General features: G+C 35.8%; 1 long non-coding RNA gene across 1 annotated transcript; it reads left to right on the top strand.

The window, feature by feature from the left end:
• The first annotated feature begins 684 nt into the window (after positions 1 to 684).
• Positions 685 to 19,895, top strand: LOC141493910 (uncharacterized). Its single transcript, XR_012470350.1, has 3 exons — positions 685 to 749; positions 3,016 to 3,183; positions 19,823 to 19,895. It is a non-coding gene; the product is annotated as an uncharacterized LOC141493910 (long non-coding RNA).
• The last annotated feature ends 334 nt before the right edge of the window (positions 19,896 to 20,229 follow it).

Raw genomic sequence — 20,229 nt, 5'->3', positions numbered from 1 at the left:
CCTATTTATCACAATGTTCACATGTAAACTAGTAAGCTTTCTATTACTTAGAATTTTTTTTATTGCCAAGAAACAAAGAAGAGAATATAAATATTTTAAAATTTGTTTCCCATTTTCTTGAGTCCTCATCTTTCTCAAGAAGTATACAATACTGGCAAGAACCCTGTGCTGAGTCAGGAAATGTGGATTATCACTTATCTTGGCCATTAATTCTTGAGTGATATTAATAAAATTAATTTCACTTCTTTTTGCCCCACTTTCTTTTATATTTCTGATCCATACACATAAAGATGAATAAAGTATTTTTTTGTAGTGGAATGAAAGTATTAGGCAACCTAAGAGTCAGTCAAAGACTCATCATAGGATGGCTGAGCTACGGTGGGAAAGATTCTTAAGGATCATCTAGTCATCTCCTCACTTTAAAAAAAAAATAAGACCCAGGTAAGTTCAAAGATTTACTTAGAATGGCAGAGCCAAAATTCACCCTCAGGTTCTATGATTCCACATCCAATTCCCTTTTACTGTTGCCCCACCCCCCTCTACCTCACCTCACCTCACCCATCTTCAGTTCAAACTTTGCTTCTCTTTTAGTGTTTATGCAAATTTTTCAAAAGATTCACTTTCCTCAGCTGTAAAATGGGGAATAATGCTGTTTTACCTATCTGTTGTTTTTAGCTGAACAAGTCAATGAAAGAGAAAGTACTTTGTGGACTACCTGTAACATATAAGCTTGTGATACATAAAGAAAGGTAAGTAACTGTTTCAATTTAGAAACTCCAGGGGTTCTGTTAGCAAAATTAGAACCCTTTATAAAATTAGAGGATTTAGAGCTGGATTGACTTCAAAATTCACTTCATCTAACTCCCTTGTTTTATGGATGAGGAAAGGTCAAAAGAGTTTAAGTAGCTTTCTTTTTAATTAGCATGCATATTCATAAATATATTCATATTGTATTTTTGTGTATATGTATGCATATATTTGCATATGTGTTTTAATCTGGGTCTTCCTCCTATGAATCCTACTATTCATAAGAACAGGAACTTTGATCAGTTCTGCTTCTAACCTGTTCCAGTTCACCCTTATTAGGCAATCTGGTCTTCTCCCCTCCCCTCCTGCTCATCATACTGGTGTCATATTATAGTACAGATACCAAAGCAGAATTCCTGACCTTTAGAGAACCACCCACCACAGTCTTCTTAGTAAGAGGGAAAGCTAAATCAACTTCAGATCACGATCTTTTGGGTAGCCAGAAGTGTCTTTTATCTCCAAACACTGCTCTAGGCAATATGTTCTCCTAAATCCTTCAGTGGGGAGGCAGAAATTAGTATTGGCTACCTTGAATTGTTTTATCTAAGTTCCTTAAGGGCAGGGGAATGAGTCTTAGTCTACACTTTATCACAACAAAAATTCCACAAACATTCCCTAAAGTTGATGATCCTTCCCTAGAAGCTTACTTTCTGTACAGATCACTATGCTTGACTAGGAAATAGGGAAAAGTTTATGCAAAACTCTAAAAGCAAATAAATTTTTCCTGAGAGTGTGCAGCACTTTTTAGGATTGTGAATAATAAATAGATGCATATTAGTTCTATCTTGATGTTTAGGTAATGATAATGGATTATAACCAAGGGTCTTTCTAGAAGAATAGTTTGAATTATTTTCCCTAAATGCTCATCTTACAAACAAATCTTGCCACTCAAATGGATACATATCTTCTGGCATTTTATTCTAAGTAATTTAGTATCTCATTAGCTAGAAGAATTTAATATGCTTAGAGATTTCACTAGATTGTAACTACTTGAGATCTTTTCTAAAGATATTATAATGGAAATTTTTGATTTCCTATTTCTTATTTGAGACTCAGGGCTACTACTCCTACAATTTAGGCTAATATTAACCACACCTGATTAAAACCTGTCCTGAAGAATGTGTAAATTTACTTAAGAGCCTTAAATATTAATTAGATAAGCATACAGAGGAAGAAATTCAGTTGTTTCTGTCTTCCTGGTGACATGTAAATCCTCCTCAATCAACCTATTTGTGAATTCTCTAAATGCAGTTTAATCTATAACCTGACTTATTTTACCTATAGAATTAGTTTGATGAGGTTTTTTAGGGGATGTATGAGATGATGACTGTTTAATTAAGTTTATACAACTTCAATGACATTGAAGAAAGAATTATGGATCTATCTTCTCTTTAACATTTATGGCCTAAGAGAAATGTACAAGATTATAACATAAAATAGTCATTTCTCAGTCACTTTGATGTAATTTTTCTTATAAGAAGTCTAATTAGAGGTCTCATGATGATTTAGGTGTTCTCTGAGACCTGAACTACACGAGCATCATCATCATCATCATCATAACAATAATAATAATAATAATAATAATAATAATAATGATACCTATGTTTTTAACTTTCATAATTTTTGTATTGTGAAAAATATAAATTTGGTCACAGTTGCCCACTACATGAATTCAAAGCGGAGATATTTTTCCCATAACAATATTAAGTAAGACAAGTCTCAGAACGGGGCCAAGAGGAACGTGATGGGTCTGGTGAAGGGCAATTTCTCCTTACCTCTTATATCTTCTCTCTAAATCAATTCCTTGTCTGTGAAAAAATGTTTCCTTTGATCCCAAGGAAACTGAGAACTGCCCTCAAGTAATAGGTTAACAAGAATGAAGTTTTTTTTCCTCTGCCAGGCACTCCTTCCACCTACTTTCTCCTGCAGCACATTTTTTTAAATTTTTATTAAAGATATTATTTGAGTTTTACAGTTTTTCCCCAATATTGCTTCCCTCCCCCCACCCCCACCCCACAGATAGCACTCCTTCAGTCTTTACTTTGTTTCCGTGTTGTACCTCGATCCAAATTGGGTGTGATGAGAGAGAAATCATATCCTTAAAGAGAACAGAATTCTCAGAGGTAACCAGATCAAACCATAAGACATCTGGGTTTTTTTTTTCTGAATTAAAGGGAATAGTCCTTGTACTTTGTTCAAACTCCACAGCTCCTTATCTGGACACAGATGGTACTCTCCTTTGCAGACAGCCCAAAATTGTTCCCAATTGTTGCTCTGATGGAATGAGCAAGTCCTGCAGCACATTTTACAAAGTGATAGATATGGAGCCAGGAAGATATGACTTTGAATGCTGTACAGACACTCCTGTGAACCAGGGTAAGTCACTATTAGTCTTGCTCTCCTTATCTGTAAAATGAGGACTTGATGGCCTCCAAAGTCTCTTCTAATTCTAAATATATGATCTTTTTTTTAGGGTTTTTTTTTTTGCAAGGCAAATGGGGTTAGGTGGCTTGCCCAAGACCACACAGCTAGATAATTATTAAGTATCTGAGACCGGATTTGAACCCAGGTACTCCTGACTCCAGGGCTGGTGCTTTATCCACTATGCCACCTAGCTGCCCCTTAAATATATGATCTTATGAATGCACATATATATTTCCACATGTGCCATCTTGTCCTTATCTTAAAAAAACAGTTTTCTCCCACCTACTACACTTATGTATCATGATGACTTCTTTGAGCTCATGTCCCTCCTGGCAAAAATGAACACTTTGAAAAATGCAAAGGCAATTTACAAATGAGGAAATCAAAGTGATCCATAGTCATATGAAAAATTGCTCTAAATCACTAATTATTAGAGAAATGCAAATTAAAGCACCTCTGAGGTACCACCTCACACCTCTCAGACTGGCCAATATGACCAGAAATGGCAATGATCAATGTTTGAAGGTATGTGGGGAATCTGGGACACTAATACATTGTTGGTGAAGCTGTAAACTCATCCAGCCTTTCTGGAGAGCAATGTGGAATTACGCCAAAAAAAAGCAACAAAAATGTATATACCCTTTATTCCAGCAATACCACCACCCTGAAGAGATTATGAAAAAGGGTAAAAATATCACTTGTACAAAAATATTTGTAGCAGCCCTGTTGGTGGTGGTAAAGAACAAACTGTGGTATGTGATGGAACACTACTGTTCTATTAGAAACCAGGAGGGATGGGAATTCAGGGAAACCTGGAAGGATTTGTTTAAACTGATGCTGAGTGAGATGAGCAGAACCAGAACATTGTACACCCTAACAGCGACATCAGGGTGATGGTCAACCTTAATGAATTTGTTCATTCCATCAGTGCAACAATCAGGCATAATATCAGGGTATCTGGGATGGAGAATACCATCTGTATCCAGTGAAAGACTTGTGGAATTTGAACAAAGCCCAAAGTCTATTACCTTTAATTAAAAAAAAAACCTGTTAGCTTATTATGTAATTTTGCTATCTCTTATACTTAGTGTTTCTTCTTTAAGGATCTGATTTCTCTCTCATCATATCCAGCTTAGATCAGTGCATACCATGGAGATAATATAAAGACTAACAGATTGCCTTTGTGGGGGGTGGGGGGAGGGAAGCAAGATTAGGGGTAAAATTGTAAAATTCAAAATAAATGAAATCTTTCTTTAAAAAAATGAAAACTTTGACCTCCCTTCTACCTGAATTCCTACCTAAAATATTTCTGGCCTTCAAAACTTCTTCTCTAATCCCTAGTTTCTATACCACCACCACCCTCCCACCACTGGCTTTATGCCATAGAATGGGTATTCAAATTAGTGACTTCGTTATTTAGTCGTTTCAGCTGTATATGACTCTTAGTGTCTCCATTTGACTGTTCTGGTAAATACTGGAGTGGTTTGTCATTTTTTTCTCTATCTCATTGGACAGATAAGGAAACTGAGGCAAAGAGGGTAAAGTGATTTTCTCAAGATCACATTGTTAGTAAGTGTCTGAAGTCAGGAAGAAGAGTCCATCTGACTCCAAGCTTGGCACCCTATCCACTGTCCCCAGATTGGTGACTAGGGATCCATTCTCCTATGCTCCCCATAATTACTATATTAAATTCTATTCATTAGTCAAACTTTTATTAAGTGTCTACTTTATGCTATACTGTGTTAAGCATTGGGGATACAAAGGCAGTCCCCATAATTGAGGTGGTCTAATGAGGAAGACAATAAGGCAAAAACTATGCACTAGGTTTATGTACAAGTTAGCACAAGTTAACCATTTACAGCATAAATAGGAAATACTCAACCATAGCACGGAATTACAATTAAGGGAATTGAGAAAAGTTTCATGTTGAAGTAGGGTTTTAACTGGAACTTTATAGATAAAGAAACAAGAAAATAAAAATGAGGAGGAAGAAGAGCATTCTATACATTAAATATTGTGTCTCCCCTTCTTCTTCCCCCTATTGCCACAAACAGCATTTCTCACAAAAGTCCTCATGATATCATGGGGTTGGGGAAGTTATTTGCTCCTAAGGTTTTTGGGTCTGAAGTTTTCTTCTATCCTAGACAGATATGTCCAAAAAAAAGTTGATTGAGAGCTTCTTTAGTGAAACTACTTAAAACTGCCAATTACTGACTCCTCTCCAATCCCTGCCCCCTCCAAAAAACTACTCTAAAGAAAAACATCTAAAAAACCCAATCATCCTAAAACTGTCAAGAATTAATGTTACCTCTCCACCCCATCTTAGCTATTTTATTAACCAAAAGGCCAGTTGTTATTGTTCAGTTGTTTAAACTATGTCTGTCTCTGTGAAACCATTTTGGAGTTTTCTTAGCAAAGGTTTGCCATTTCCTCCTCCATCTGTCCTTACAGATAAGGAAACTGAGGCAACTAGAGTTAAATTTTTTGCCCAGGGTCACAAAGCTAGTAAGTGTCTGAGGCCAGATTTGAACTCAGGATGATGCATCTTCCTGATTCTAAGCCCATTGTTCTATTACTGTACTGTCTAGCTGCCCCAGAAGACCATTAAAAAATTAATCTAATTGTGGAATTTCAGGTATTGGTAACTTTTAGATGTAGGTAGCCAGTGGAGGGGATTGAGGAGGCATTATTAAAAATGGTTATCTTTGCCTGCTCACAAGCTTGAATCTAATTGTAGCAATATTGGTACTAAATGAACCATATAAGGATTTTCACCTGGACAGCCTTTGCAATTGGAATCCAAGGCCCAGCTGTCAATCTAGGCTTCCATCCATGACTGCCCTGTAACCATCACCCTGAAAATTCTGGATGGCAGCTCCCCTCTGCTTTGGTTCCAGACCTTATGTTCCAGTAATTCACATCAATTTGGTCTTTAGTCTTCTGCCTACTAATGGATGCAACTGTCCAGTGTTAACAAGACACAATTTATCATCCTTATTTAGGAACTCAAAAGGACACCACAACCACAAAAACTAAGCCTTGGAAAAAACCACTATCTGTAATTCTCCTTCCAAACAAATGAAAGGGATTTTCATTTTATATGTTCATCCAATTATTGATCCAAAATATTTTTCCAAAAGCAGGACATTTGCTGGTGCATGAACAATAAAGTATCCTCTGAGATATAGAATTTAATACTAGAAAGAGCTTTCAAGATCAAATATTCCTAAGACCCAAATTCATAGAAAAGGAAAATGAGCCCTAGAAAAGTTTATTTACTAATGCAAGATCATATAGAATTCAAATCGAAGTTTTAATTCCAGATCTAGAATTCTTTCTATTCTGCCATGATGGTCTCTCCAAATTTCATTGCTTTCTTTTGAGTTGGATCCTCTGTGGCTTCCCAGTGTCTACATGGTCTTATGTAATACTCTCTTTAAAAAAGGCAGTGAAACTCAATAGATTTAGAAGACAATCCATAAAAAAGATAATAATTTGTCACCTATTGGATAGTGGATGAAATGCTGTGCCTTCCTTCCTACCTAATTCAAAGATCTAGTGTGAGCAATGTACTTTTAAGGTTTACCTTAAGTTGAATCAAGGAAGATGACATATTTCTAGATCTGGAGTCCTCAACCTTGGTTTCATTCATTTCATTAAAAAAATTTTCTTTGAATTACCTAGCCATGTGGCCTTGGGCAAGCCACTTAACCCCATTGCCTTGAAAAATCTAAAAAAAAATTTCTTTGATGATTATATTTTGATGTCATTGGTTTTCTTTGTGAGCCTATGTAATTTATTTTATATATTTTTTAAAATGTTATTCTGAGAAAGAGTTCATAGTATCATAAGACTATCCAAGGGGGCTTTTACATGAAAAAAAATATAAAAAAATACCCTGACCTAGTTATTTGTTCTTTCCCACTTTAGCTTCATTAGATTCTTCAGTTTTTTATGCTGCCTCAAATCCTTCTAATTAGACATATGTTTGGTAATAAGATTTTGTAATTCCTTATGAGCAAAATAGGTAGATGAAATCTAGGAGTTGGGGAGATGGAATCTGTTACCCACTTCTATGGCTTAATTAATTGAAATATAATAAATAAATGTTAATGTCTATGTCTAGATAAAAAACTCAATTCTGTGGAACAAGAAGTGACCTACTCCACACAGATAATATTTCACATGCAAAATAAAAATTTAATTTATCCCAAATTTAATATGAATGAACAGTAGAATATTTTTGTTGTTTTGTAGTTTAGGTAAGCCCAATATTTCATGACCCAATTATAGGATTTTCTTGGCCAAGATATTTGAGTGGCCTGGCATTTTCTTAGCCAGGAGATTTAAGGCAAATAGAGATTAAGTGACTCACTCAGGGTCACATAGCTAGTAAGTATCTGAGGCTGGATTTGAACTCAACTCTCCTGACTCCAGACCCATCACTCTATCTTCCAAACTACCTAGTTATCAATAATACATTATATATGAAAAGTATATTAGAGATGATGGAAAGAAATAATTATATGAGTTTGATTGTGGAGAGAAGAAAGAATCATTACTGACTGGAGAGTCCAGGATATTAGTTAAGAGTGGATTCAACAGAAGTACACTATGAGAGGGGGGAATTTCAGGTTAAAGGAACAGTGGGAACAAAAACATGAAGTGGGATAAAGCAGAGCATGTTCATGGGGAAAAGTAACAAGAGCATGATATATAAAGTAAAGAGTAGTTAAAGATCAAATTGGAAAGGTAGGGGTAGTTCCTAATTGTAGAGATGTTAGGCAAATGAATTTAAATTGTATTTAAAAAAGAACCATCAATGATTTTTTAATCAGAGAAGAAACTTAGTATAAGTAAGATTTGTCTTGCAAATCTTTGATTTGGAAATGGAGAAGGTGGCATTGGGAAGATCTATTAGGAGACTGTTGCTATAGTCTGGTCAGGAGGTAATAAGGGGTTGTATTTAGGGTAGCAGCCATGGCAACGTAGAAGAGGAAATGGATGTAAACAATACCGTAGTATTACTATAGAACTGAAAGGACACGATAATCAGCAGTGTGATGCAGTTTTTAGACTTAGAGTTAGGAAGACCTGAGTTTGTGTCCTACTTGGAGCCCATCCTTGATGAGGGTCCATGGATGTCACTTATCTACTTGTAGACCTCCATTTTCTTCAATTGTAAAATGAAGGGGTGGAATTAAATGACCCCTAAGGTCCCTTCTAGTTATAAATATTTGATTATATGAAGAATAAAAGATTTCCAACATAGGAGAATGTTCTGGTACAATTGAAAGAAGAAAGTCAAAAGATAGAACAAGTTTAGAGAGAGAGAAATAATATGCTTAATTTTGGGAATATATTAAATGTGAGGACACAGGTGAGACTTCCAGGAGGAAGTATCCTGGAAATAGTTTAAGATGTGGGTCTGGGGGTCAGAAGAGAGGTCAAGGTTAGAGGATATGTTTTGGGGAGTTGACAGTTGAAGTCATGAGAGTGAATTAAATAAACAGGGGAGTAAGTACAGAAAGAAAAGATTTAAGGATTAAATCTTAAGGAATAGTGACTTAAAAAAAAAAAAGAAAAAAGGAATAGAGACCTTAGTGGTTCGAAATAAATGGCAAAAGAATCTGAGGAAGCAAGGAAAGGACAATTAATCATGATAATTGGTCAAGCAATAAACCTTTATTAAGCATGAACTATATGCTTAATACAAAGAAAGACCAATTACAAAAGACACCATGTAAACAATTATGTCCAAACAAACCAAATAAAGGATAAATTGGAGATGATCAACAGAGGAGAATCAGATTCATGTTGTGTCTTTGAATTCAAGGGAAGTGATAATTTTGAGGAGTGGTCAGAGAATGGTCAGGAAGAATGAAAGCAAAAAACTGGACCTTGTTTTTGGTGACTTAAAGGCCACCTATGAGCTATAAGAGAGCAATGTCAAGAAGGTAGTGGGTAGTGTAACTCAAATGCAAGAATGATGAGGAGAGAGTTAGTGATGTGGAAGTAGAAGAAAAAGAAAAACTTTTTAAGATGTTTAGCAGTAAGAGAGAGGGAAAAAATGAGCTGGTAGTTGAATGGGATCAAAGGAATGGTTGAGGGGTGGTATTTTTGTTGTTGAGAATGGAGAGAACAGAACATATGCAGAAGCAAATAGAGAGGAGCCAAGTGAGAGAGAAAGAAGTAGAAAATGCATGAGAGAGTAAGTATGACTATTGGATCATGGTACTAGAGGAAACAGAAGAGAATGGGATCAGGGACCTGGTTCCTGGAATTAACTTCATTAGGGAATTGGGAAAAATATTTCTCTGTAAATCAAGAGTGGAAAATCTCTGGCCCACAGGCCATATTGGTATGGTGTTGCCAAGGCAACCACAGGTGGGCCTGAAAATTCAATAAATCTAGGAGCTTTTTAGGAATGATTAAATGTTTGACTACATATAGCCTTCAAATTATGTTGTAAATATTCAAATGGCCCTTGGCAGAAAAAAAAAAAGTTCTCCACCCCTGCAAGTATAAATGAAAGGAACAGATAAAGAAGATACTAATAAGTAGGATGAGAAAATGATTGCTGGAAAGAGGGTATATGAAGAAGTACCTTCTCATGGTGGTTCCCTACCCCTGCAATTGTAAATGAAAGGAAGAATAGATAAGGATAATACTAAGGAGTAGGATGAGGAAATGGTTGTTGGAAAGAGGGTACCTGAAGGAGTTCCCTGTAAGGAACATGATATTCTAAGCTTCAAGATCCTGGGAAGCATTATAACTAATATATAATGTGATGGTAAGTCCACAACTGAAGCATTTTTCCCAAGTAGGAGATCAAATTTTAAAGACATTGTTGGCAAAAAGCAGCTTGAAGTCTCTGAAGTTTACATTCCAAATCTTATAAAATGAAATTATTTTTGTATAAACATAAAGTTTTGAATTTTGATTCTGTCTTCACAAATAAAACAGAGTAGGCAAAAGAATAGTGGGAGAAGAGGGTGAAAGTGTTAAGTGCAATGAAAACTCAGAATGTGCCAAAAGTGTGAATTGTCAGCCATACCAAGTTAATATGATTTTAGATTTCATAGAGAGCTAGAGGGTTCAGAATCATGGAGGCGTTACTTTTTTTTTATTGGAATAGTATTTTTTTTCAATTACACATCAAGATAATTTTCAGTATTCCTTTTTGTAAAATGTACTTCCTTTCTCCTTTCTCTCTCTCCCCTACTCCACGCAGCAAGTAATATGCTATAGCATAAACTTGCAGATCATGTTGAAATTATTTCCACAATTAGTCAGGCTGTGAAAGAAGAATCAGAATAAAAAGGGAGAACCATTAAGGGAAAAAAGCAAATAAGAAAAAAGGGAAATAGTATGCTTTGATGTGGATTCAGACTCCATAGTTCTTTATCTGGACAATATTTTTAGAATTGTCATTGTATCGTTGAGCAGAATGAAGTTTATCATGGATGATTCATCATATGATGTTTGATGTTGCTATTACTATGTACAATGTTCTCCCGGTTCTGTTCACTCCACTCAACATCAGCTCATGTAAGTCTTTCTAGGTTTTTCTGAAACCTGTCTGCTCAACATTTCTTCTAGAACAATAGTATTCTATTACATTCATATACCACAACTTGTTCAACCATTCCCCAATTGATGGATATCCCCACAATTTCCAATTCTTTGCCATTGCAAAAAGAGTTATTATGAATATTTTTTTTGTACAAATAGGTACTTTCCCCTTTTTTATGATATCTGATAGTGGTATTGTTGGATCATGAGACATGCACAATTTTATAGCCTTTTGGGCATAGTTTAGAGGTGACACTTTGACTTGATTCTGTCCTAGTTGTAATACATCTGACAGACTATGATCACTTCTGGGTGATACATTTTAAGATGGAATGTGGAGTGAGCCCAAAGAATGGGGACTAGGATAGAGTAGCCTGGAGACCATGTCATATGAATGAAAGAACTGAGGATGCTTAACTTGGAGAGTTAATGTATTAAGTATCGTAATTGTATTAAGTAATGGAATATGTATTAAGTGGCTCCTGTTCCAGGAACTATGCTTAATGCTGGGAGATATGATAAAGACAAACAAAACAAAACCAGTCCTTCTCTCATGGAGCTCTCATGGAGTATAGTGAGGGAGACAACATGCAAACAGCTTTGTACAAACAGGAAAAATATTGGATTGATTGGGGTAGACTCATAGGGAAAAGCACAAAGGACCTATTATAGTAGGAGTTAAATCTTTGGAAAAGGTTTGAAAGAAGCCAGGAAATGGAGTAGAGAAGGAAGAGACATAAGGATAAATACTTGGATTTGGGAGATATAATGATTCAGTTACAAGAGTGAGGATAATATTTGTCTTCAAGGATTTTAAAATGGACTGTTACATGGAAAAGAAAACACGATCTCAGAGGGAAGAATTGGGAACAATGGCTAGAAGTTTCAGAAAAGTAAATCTCAGTTATTTAATGAAGGAAAAACCTACCTAATTTTTAGAACTACCCAGAATGCTGTTCAAGAGAAGACTGCCTAGGGAAGCAATGAGTTCTCCCTCACTGGAGGTGATCAAACGAAAGTTTCAGCAATGTTGTTAAATAAATTTTTGGTTAGGTACAGGCTAGCCTCTGAGAACCCTTCCAACTCAGAGATTCTGTGAGTTATGCCACTCCCACATTCCTGGGAGACAAGACAATTGTTTCTCATCTATCAGGACAGAGAAGCCATATGGATCTAATATTTCAATTTCAGTTCATCAGCAAGGTATGAAATGATTTTTAAATGACATATTTTCGATATTTAAATGAGAATCAATCTGGCAAGAAAAATTACATGATACTAATTATACTTTGTGCATATAAATCAGCTGTGAAATCATTTGAAAATCCTGTGTTTGGGTTCTTTAGCAGCATTGCAGCCTAATTATCAACCCAGCTCAGTAAGCCATGCTTAAAAAAAAGCTTTCATTATTGAACATGAACTTAATTCTGAATTTCAAAGTCAGATCTGCTCCCTAGCATGAGAAATATATGGCTAAGTCTATGTTCACTGCTGTGCATATCTTTAAAAATTAATTTATAATTATTCAGATATTAAAAAACTAACCAGAATCCCCTTTCCACAGCATAAGACATGGGAATTAGGAAAAATGAAAAAATGATAATAATAGTTGATAACAATAGATAAGGTTACAGCTTTTATTGGAACAATTGCTATTAAACTGGCAACTCCTTGAGAGCAGGGACTATCTTTTGTTTTTCTTTGTATCCATAGTACTTAGTGCTGTGCCTAACAAATAGTAGGTGGTTTACTAACTGCTAGGTGACTGACTGCCTGACCCCTATAACTACACCACCTGCTCTGGCTCTCAGGTTTATCATTTTTAGAAAGAAGAGACTGAAGCAAACAATCTCCTTGAGTCTCTTTCAGGTCTAACAGCCTATGAAATTCCATGATTCTCTAGTGGGGTTGGGCAAAATCAGTTCAATTTTCTGAGCCTCTATTTCTTCATCTTTAAAATAGAAAGACTTTTTACCCATTCTTTCTAACAGGGTTGTAAGAATTAATTGAGATAATGTAAATGGGGCAGCTAGGAGGCACAGGAAAGAGAGAGCTGAACCTGGAGTCAGGAAGACTTTTTCCTTATTTAAAGTTACCTCAGACATTTACTATAGTCACATCATTTAGCTGTTTGCCTCAATTTCCTCATCTATACAATGAACTGACAAGGAAATGGCAAACTATTTTCAGATATTTGCCAAGAAAATTCAAAATGAAACCATGAAGAATTGGACACAACTGAAAATGACTGAGTCACAAAAACAAAAATGGTCCAGGCATAAGAGTGATGAACCTGTTGGCAGAGCCATTAGGGCAAAGAAAATCGAAGAAGGGAGAACAGTTTTAGACTGTTACATAACTGGTAAAGCCCCCTAAAATTCAATCTTTTTTTTTAAAAGTTATCTTTCCCCAGTCTATAAATAAAAGATGAACATGTAGTTTTCTTTACTTTTCCCCTACTGGCAACTGGCTTGAAAAGAAAGCCTTATTAAGATAGAGGGAGTAACTTGTCTAGTCTTATTCAGAGAGGTTTCTTTTGCTTAGGGGTATGATTGACAGATCAGCGTGTCTTGCTTGCAAGTACTACCTGGTGGTTATGTATAACTTGGACAAGATCACAGTTATTAAAGTATTAAAGTTATTAAAGGCTGGATTTGAACTCAGGTCCTCCTGATTCCAGGGCAGTGCACTATCCACTATGCCACCTAGCCGCCCCTATACATAACACTTTTGCATGAAATTTGATTCTCTTCAAGTCCTCCTATTTCTGGATTAGAATATTATATTCTGTTATATGAGACTCAGGAGAGTCAGGCAGTTCTTTCAAAGATAGTAAATGTGGGTCACATAACTGTATCACTGGTTTAAACTAGTTTCTTATTCCTAGCATCTGGGGGTTGGAGTGCAGAATTAAATGACTTTGGATTATTCATTTATTTGTAGGATGGACATGATATCCACCTCTCAGGTGGAAAGAAATAAGTAGTGTGGCCTAGTGGATTGATAAGGAACCACCTGGGAATCAGGAAGATTTGGCTTCAATCCTGCCGAAGACATATAAGGTGTTTATGACCCTGGGCAAAACCCTAAACCAGACAACTCTCTAAGACTGTGAGTTGAAAAGTAATTAGAGATCTGCTTTGGTGTTATGGGGGAGGGGGGAAGGAAAGGGGGAAGGAAGGGGGAGCAGGAGACAGAATTTCCTCAGCAACAACTTCCTATATCATAGAAATCACAGACCTCTCCCACCCATTCCCTGGGGTGGGGGAGACAAGGGAATATTTTCCCCCTTCCCACCCCATGACCACCAAGAAATGTCCCCTCAGAGGAAACTTTTTTCTTCCTTTTTCCTTTTATCTTAAAGGAATCAAATTGATGTACAGCCTCACAAAATGTCTCTCCTACAGCCAGCAGCACATACAGATATTGGGTCAGACAATTTCCTTTTTGATTCTGAGAAAATTACAGAAAAGAGTAATATTAGACCCATTAGGCATGTTTAATCTTTGGCAAGGGTAAAATTGTTAAGTTTCATTCTTTTGCTCATGCCTTCACTCTATAAACATGTGCAAAGTGGCAGGTTCTGAGGCAGATACCAAGATTAGTGAAGCATGGTCCCTTGGCCTCATGGAGTTCATACTTATGTCATAACACCTACCTTTTCTCTTTTTGGTATTCTCTATCCTGAAATACTTATCCTCTATCTTACTCTTTTACTTAGCTGCCTGCCTAATCTCTGATTCAGTATAAACTAACAATTAAAGCAAAGCAGACATAACAACTAGTGAGGTATTTGTATTTTTAATTTGAAGAACTCCAAAGTCCAATGAAGTGAAGCTTCAGTACTGGAATGAAACGCAAATAGTATTTGGGAGTAAATAATCATAATTATAATATGTATTTAGCATCATTTATATGTTATCTCATTTGATTCTTACAACACTATGAAGTGGGTATCAATTGTACCTATTTTATGGATAAAGAAACTGAGGAAGGCAAAGATGAAGGGACTAATTTACCAAGGATTATACAGCTAGAGTCTCAGGAAAAAAATCTGAACTAAAGTCTTCTTGACTCCAAGGCCAGCCCTATAGCAAATGCACCTCCCTCCTACTATTTCTTCAAATGAAATGCAAGCAGTTTCCTACTTCAGCTATGTATAAAGTCAGCCCTCATGCAAAAAAATCATTGTTTTCAAGAACATCCCAAAGCAGTTCCTGTCCTGCTTTCAAACTCTAGGAAAAATGGACATTGTGGACAGAAATGTTACATTCCCATAAAAGTAACTATCCCTCCCCCAAACCTCACCATAATTTACAGAAGGTTGACTTTCACAAGCAACAAAAACCTAACCTATGACCTGTGATCAGAGAAGGAGCTCCCTGGTCAATAGGGTCTCTTTCAAAGGAGCCAGACACATCCAGACAGAATAGATTTCAGCCCATTTCCCAAAGTGCAGAAATTCAGAGCTGAAGAGATCTGATTATACTTTCTCACCAAAGGATTACAGAATTAATTCAACTAAGCTCTAAAGAAGTATTTTGGTTTCAACCAAAATAAAGATTTGAAAACAGGCACCATTGCCCCAGCAAACTCTTTGCATCATCAATTAAATTTTAAGCTATTCATTGAAAGCTACTACCTTCAAAGTTCGATCGTTTCCCAGTTCACACTGGGTCCCTGGCATACCCATAAATTACCACTGGGACACCACAGAGCTCACTATCCTACAGTGGCCAAAGGTCAAATAATAAAGCCTTGCAGAGAGTCTCAGGACATTTCCCTAGAGAAAGTGACAACTGCTGACTGGCTAGGAGCAAAGCAAATAAGCTTAACTATTTTGGCACTGTCAACTACAAGACATGGATTTTTTTTTAAAAAAAAAAGATCATTCAGACATAAAAATTGTGTTTGGTAAAGCTTATCTGTACAAATCTTCAAGAAAAAGAAATGCCCATATGATTGAGGCATCAAAGAAATTAAGTGGTAACCCTGAAGGGGATCAATTGCAGGTCTTAAAGACAGGTTATATAGTCTACCTGCTCCTTATAAATCTTTCATCTTTCTTTTAAAAATATAAAATGTATACTTGCATTTGGACAGGGCCTCTAAGTGGATCTACTGATGATATATAGATTTTTCAAAAAGTCAGATAATTGATTAATTTTCTCAATTTTTATCTGGATATATAGACACATTCTTTTTTTTTTTTTTAGGTTTTTGCAAGGCAAATGGGGTTAAGTGGCTTGCCCAAGGCCACACAGCTAGGTAATTATTAAGTGTCTGAGACGGGATTTGAACCCAGGTCCCTCCTGACTCCAAGGCCAGTGCTTTATCCACTGCGCCACCCCTATATAGACACATTCTTAACCTAGAAAAATGGATTAATAGAAGTGATCCTGAGTAGAATGAACAAAAGAAAGTATGTTGATTTACCAGTATGAAAAAGAAGGAAACTCTACAATTCTCTGTGTCGTGGAGAAGTACAGACCCAATAATATTACCTGCTTCCAAATAACTTCACAAATGACAAATCCACACATTCCTCCATTAAAGGACATTTCTTTTAGTTGGATTATTCCATGCTCATCTCCCCTTAACTAGGAGAGAGTTTATTTTAATTACAGGTTGTAGCTTAAGGAATGTGGAGGGTCTCAAGAAGCATTGCCTACCTCCTTGGGGACATTGGAATTCTGGAGATATGGAAAGGGGATTTAGGACTAAGCATGATATGATCATGATATTAAATTAAATTTTATGCATTTTCTAGATTTACAAAGAACTTAGTTGAGACCTGTTAGATAAATACTAAAAATATTATTATTCCTATTTACAGATGAGGAAACTGAGGCTTAGAGCTTAGTGACTTGTACATGATTATAAGACCACCACTATTAGTGTTTGTGAAGATTAAGAATAAATTCATCCAGGAAATTTTGAAACCAAAGCAGGAAAGCTTGTCCATATTATAAGAAATTTCACAGGTGACTCAGGGACAGCCCAATACTGACATCCTTGTGAAACTCCACTGCCTGAGAGAGTGATAAGTGCAAGATAAGATTCTGAATAATCACCGATTTACAGAATGTTTGATTTGAAAGGAATTTTAGAGAAGATTAGTTCAAGTCAGGAATATTATATACAAAGAAAATGAGGGACAGAGAGACTAGCTAGATCAGGGTGAAAAAGAAGAGAATTAAAAAAAATTTTGAGTAAATCTCTCCTAAGGTCTTAAAAAAACCCTTATATTCCAAATCACCATTCTAAATATATTAAAAGTGCATATGACAGAAAATGAAATCTATAAGGTATTTGACAAATTCTTTCATAATATTCTTTTGTAAAATATATTTTTAACATTTTTTATTTATTTGTTTTTTGTTTTTTTTTTTTTTGCAAGGCAATGGGGTTAAGTGGCTTGCCCAAGGCCACACAGCTAGGAAATTACTAAGTGTCTGAGTCTGGATTTGAACTCAGGGTACTCCTGACTCCAGGGCCAGTGTTATATTCACTGTGCCACCTAGCTGCCCCTATTTATTTGTTTTTTCTAAAAACATGCAGTGGTAGTTTTCACCAGTCATTTTTTTCACATGGTTCTGAGTTTTACATTTTTTTCCATCCCTCCTTTCCTTCCCCCTCCTACCCTTCCTCTGACAGAAAACAATCTACCTGTGCAATCATGCTAAACATAGATCCATATTAATCATATTGTGAAAGAAGAATCATATCCAAATGGAAAGGGGAAAAACAGAGAGAAAATAATGACATAATATATAATTTAACTTTAAAACCCTTCATAATATTCTTATGGAAAAAATGTGATTAGTATAATTTTGTTTTTCAAACAGTTCAGTCCAGTCTGACTTTTCATGATCCTTTTTAGGGTTTTCTTGACAAAGATACTGAGTAATTTGCTATTTCCCTCTCCAGTTCATTTTACAAATGAGGCAATTGAGGCAAACAGGGCTAAGTGAATTGCCCAGGATCACAAGCTATTAAATATAGGATTCCAGATTTGAACTTAGGTGTTCCTGATTCTCGGCCCCCAGTTCCATTGTACCACTGAGTTGCCTTTTTGACATAATAAAGCAGATAGATGCAAGATAAATTGAAGGGTAGCTAGGCAGTACAGTGTATAAAGGGTCAGGCCTGATATTGAGAAGACATGTTCTTGACTTCAAATCTGGGCTCAGATACTTTCTCCTGAGCAAGTCACTAAATCCCGTTTGCCGTTTTCTCATCTGTAAAATGAGCTGGAGAAGAAAATGGAAAACTACTCTAGAATCTTTGCCAAAAAAAACTTTAAATGGGGTCATGAAGAGTCAGATATAACTGAAACAACCTCCATAACATCAAAGATCAATTGAAAAATAGTACTATGACTAGACTCAAAGATGGGTGATGAATGGAACTATGTCAATATAGATATTCTCTAGGGAAATCCTTCAAGGTTTGGTTCAACATTATCAATGACTTAAATGAATAAATGGATACACTATGTTTTTCAAATTATAGGATTGTACAGACCTTGAAGGAATAGTTAATGTGTGAATGATTAACTGGAGAGCCCTAAAGATCTCAAAAGGCTGTTGATGATGGGCTAAAGCTAAGAAACTGAAAATTAACAGGAATAAATTTACTTTCTTGAATTTAAGGTTTTTTTTTAATTTAACCAAACAAGGAGAAGATAAGGGAAACAATTATAGAGATTTGGAATTTTTATCATACTACAAATTCACTATACATCAGTAGTATAGCCTCATAAGTCAAAAATGCCTATGTGATCTTAGTCTCCATTAATAGAAGATAAAAATGGACAAGGGTAATCATTGCCCTATAATGATCCATGGGCAGATCACATTTGTGTAGTCTGTAGAAGAAATTAAGATGACAGCCACACCCTGGGAACTTTCATTTTTTAGTGTTGAGAATAAAGCTCTGTTTAGTTTTGGGCCCTGAATTTTAGAAGAAATATTGATGTACTAAAAGAAATTCAAATGAAAGCAAATATGAAACAAGAACTAGAAATCATATTGTATGTGAGTAGTAACTGAAGGAACTAGTGAATTTTGCATCTAGTAAAGAGAAAGATTGTTGTTCTTCAGAAGTGTCCAACTCTTCATGTCCCATTTGAGGTTTTCTTGACAAAAATACTTAAGTGGTTTGCCATTTCCTTCACCAGATCATTTTGCAGATTAGGGTTCTGAGGAATATAAGGAATATTCTGAGTTAAGTGACTTGCCCAGGGTCACACAGCTAATGTCTGAGGTCAGATGTTAATTCAGGTCTTTCTGACTCTAGGACCAGCACTCTATCCATTGTAACCACCTAGCTACCAAAAGAAAGATTAGGACGACCATAATTATAATCCTCAACTATTTGAAGATTCACTTGCAGGAGAAAAATTAGAATCTATTGGCTTGACTTTAGAAGACAGAATTGGAAACTGTGAGTATAAGTTAGCAGGAGGTAAATTTCAACTCAATACAAGGAAAGATTTGGCAGGAACCAGAAGGGAATAGGCATAGGAGGGGAAAAAAAACCCTTGGTGCTGAGAGAGACCTTCTCACCAAAGTGAGGAGAAAGGAAAACACTCCTTTATAAAGGTAATGGCAGAAGAGTCAAAAACCATATTTTTGGTAGTAGAAAAACTCTGAAGTATGTCCAGAGGTGGTATTTTCTTCCACCAAACAGACTAGAAAGGTGATACAACCTGATGATAGCATAAGGGAGAAGGAAAGGGGATGAATATTTAAATGCTACCTATTACGTGTTTTTTATATAGTTTCATGACACACAGACATCAACAGGTAGGATACTAGAGAGTTAGGGATAGATACAACTTTAGTTAGAATAGGGTTATTGAAGACAGTCTTGTCAAAATCAAAAAGAAATTAAGGGATATGAATCCATCCATGAGAATCCCTTATGGGTACATATTGACTTAGTTTTAAAATGCAAAGTTATATATGTTTTATTGTATTATTATTATTTTTTAAACTTTTTTTATTTACAGATAAAATTCCAGCCCAGGAGAGTTAAGAGCTGTGTGTTTGATATCTCTGATTTAAGACACCATCAAGAGTGAGACTGATCCTATTGATAAGACTTCATCAATTTTATTTATTAAATTAAATTTTGGGGGCTCATGGTCCCTTTATTTGCTTTTTCGGAGAGGGAGGATTGAGGTTAAGTGATTTGCCAGGGTCACACAGCTAGTAAGTTGCCTAAAGTCAGATTTGAGGATATGAACAGGCAGTTTTCAAATGAAAAAATTAAAGCCATATATATATAATCAAATGAAGCAATGTTCCAAATCATTACTGATTAGAGAAATGCAAATTAAAACAGCTATGAGATTCCACCAAACACCTATCAGATTGGCCAAGATGACAGAAAGAGAAAAGCATCAGCATTGGAGAG

This window comes from Macrotis lagotis, chromosome 7 (genome assembly GCF_037893015.1).
Source record: "Macrotis lagotis isolate mMagLag1 chromosome 7, bilby.v1.9.chrom.fasta, whole genome shotgun sequence".
In the NCBI taxonomy this organism is placed as follows: Eukaryota; Metazoa; Chordata; class Mammalia; order Peramelemorphia; family Peramelidae; genus Macrotis; species Macrotis lagotis.
This window is presented reverse-complemented; position numbering and strand designations above follow the sequence as displayed.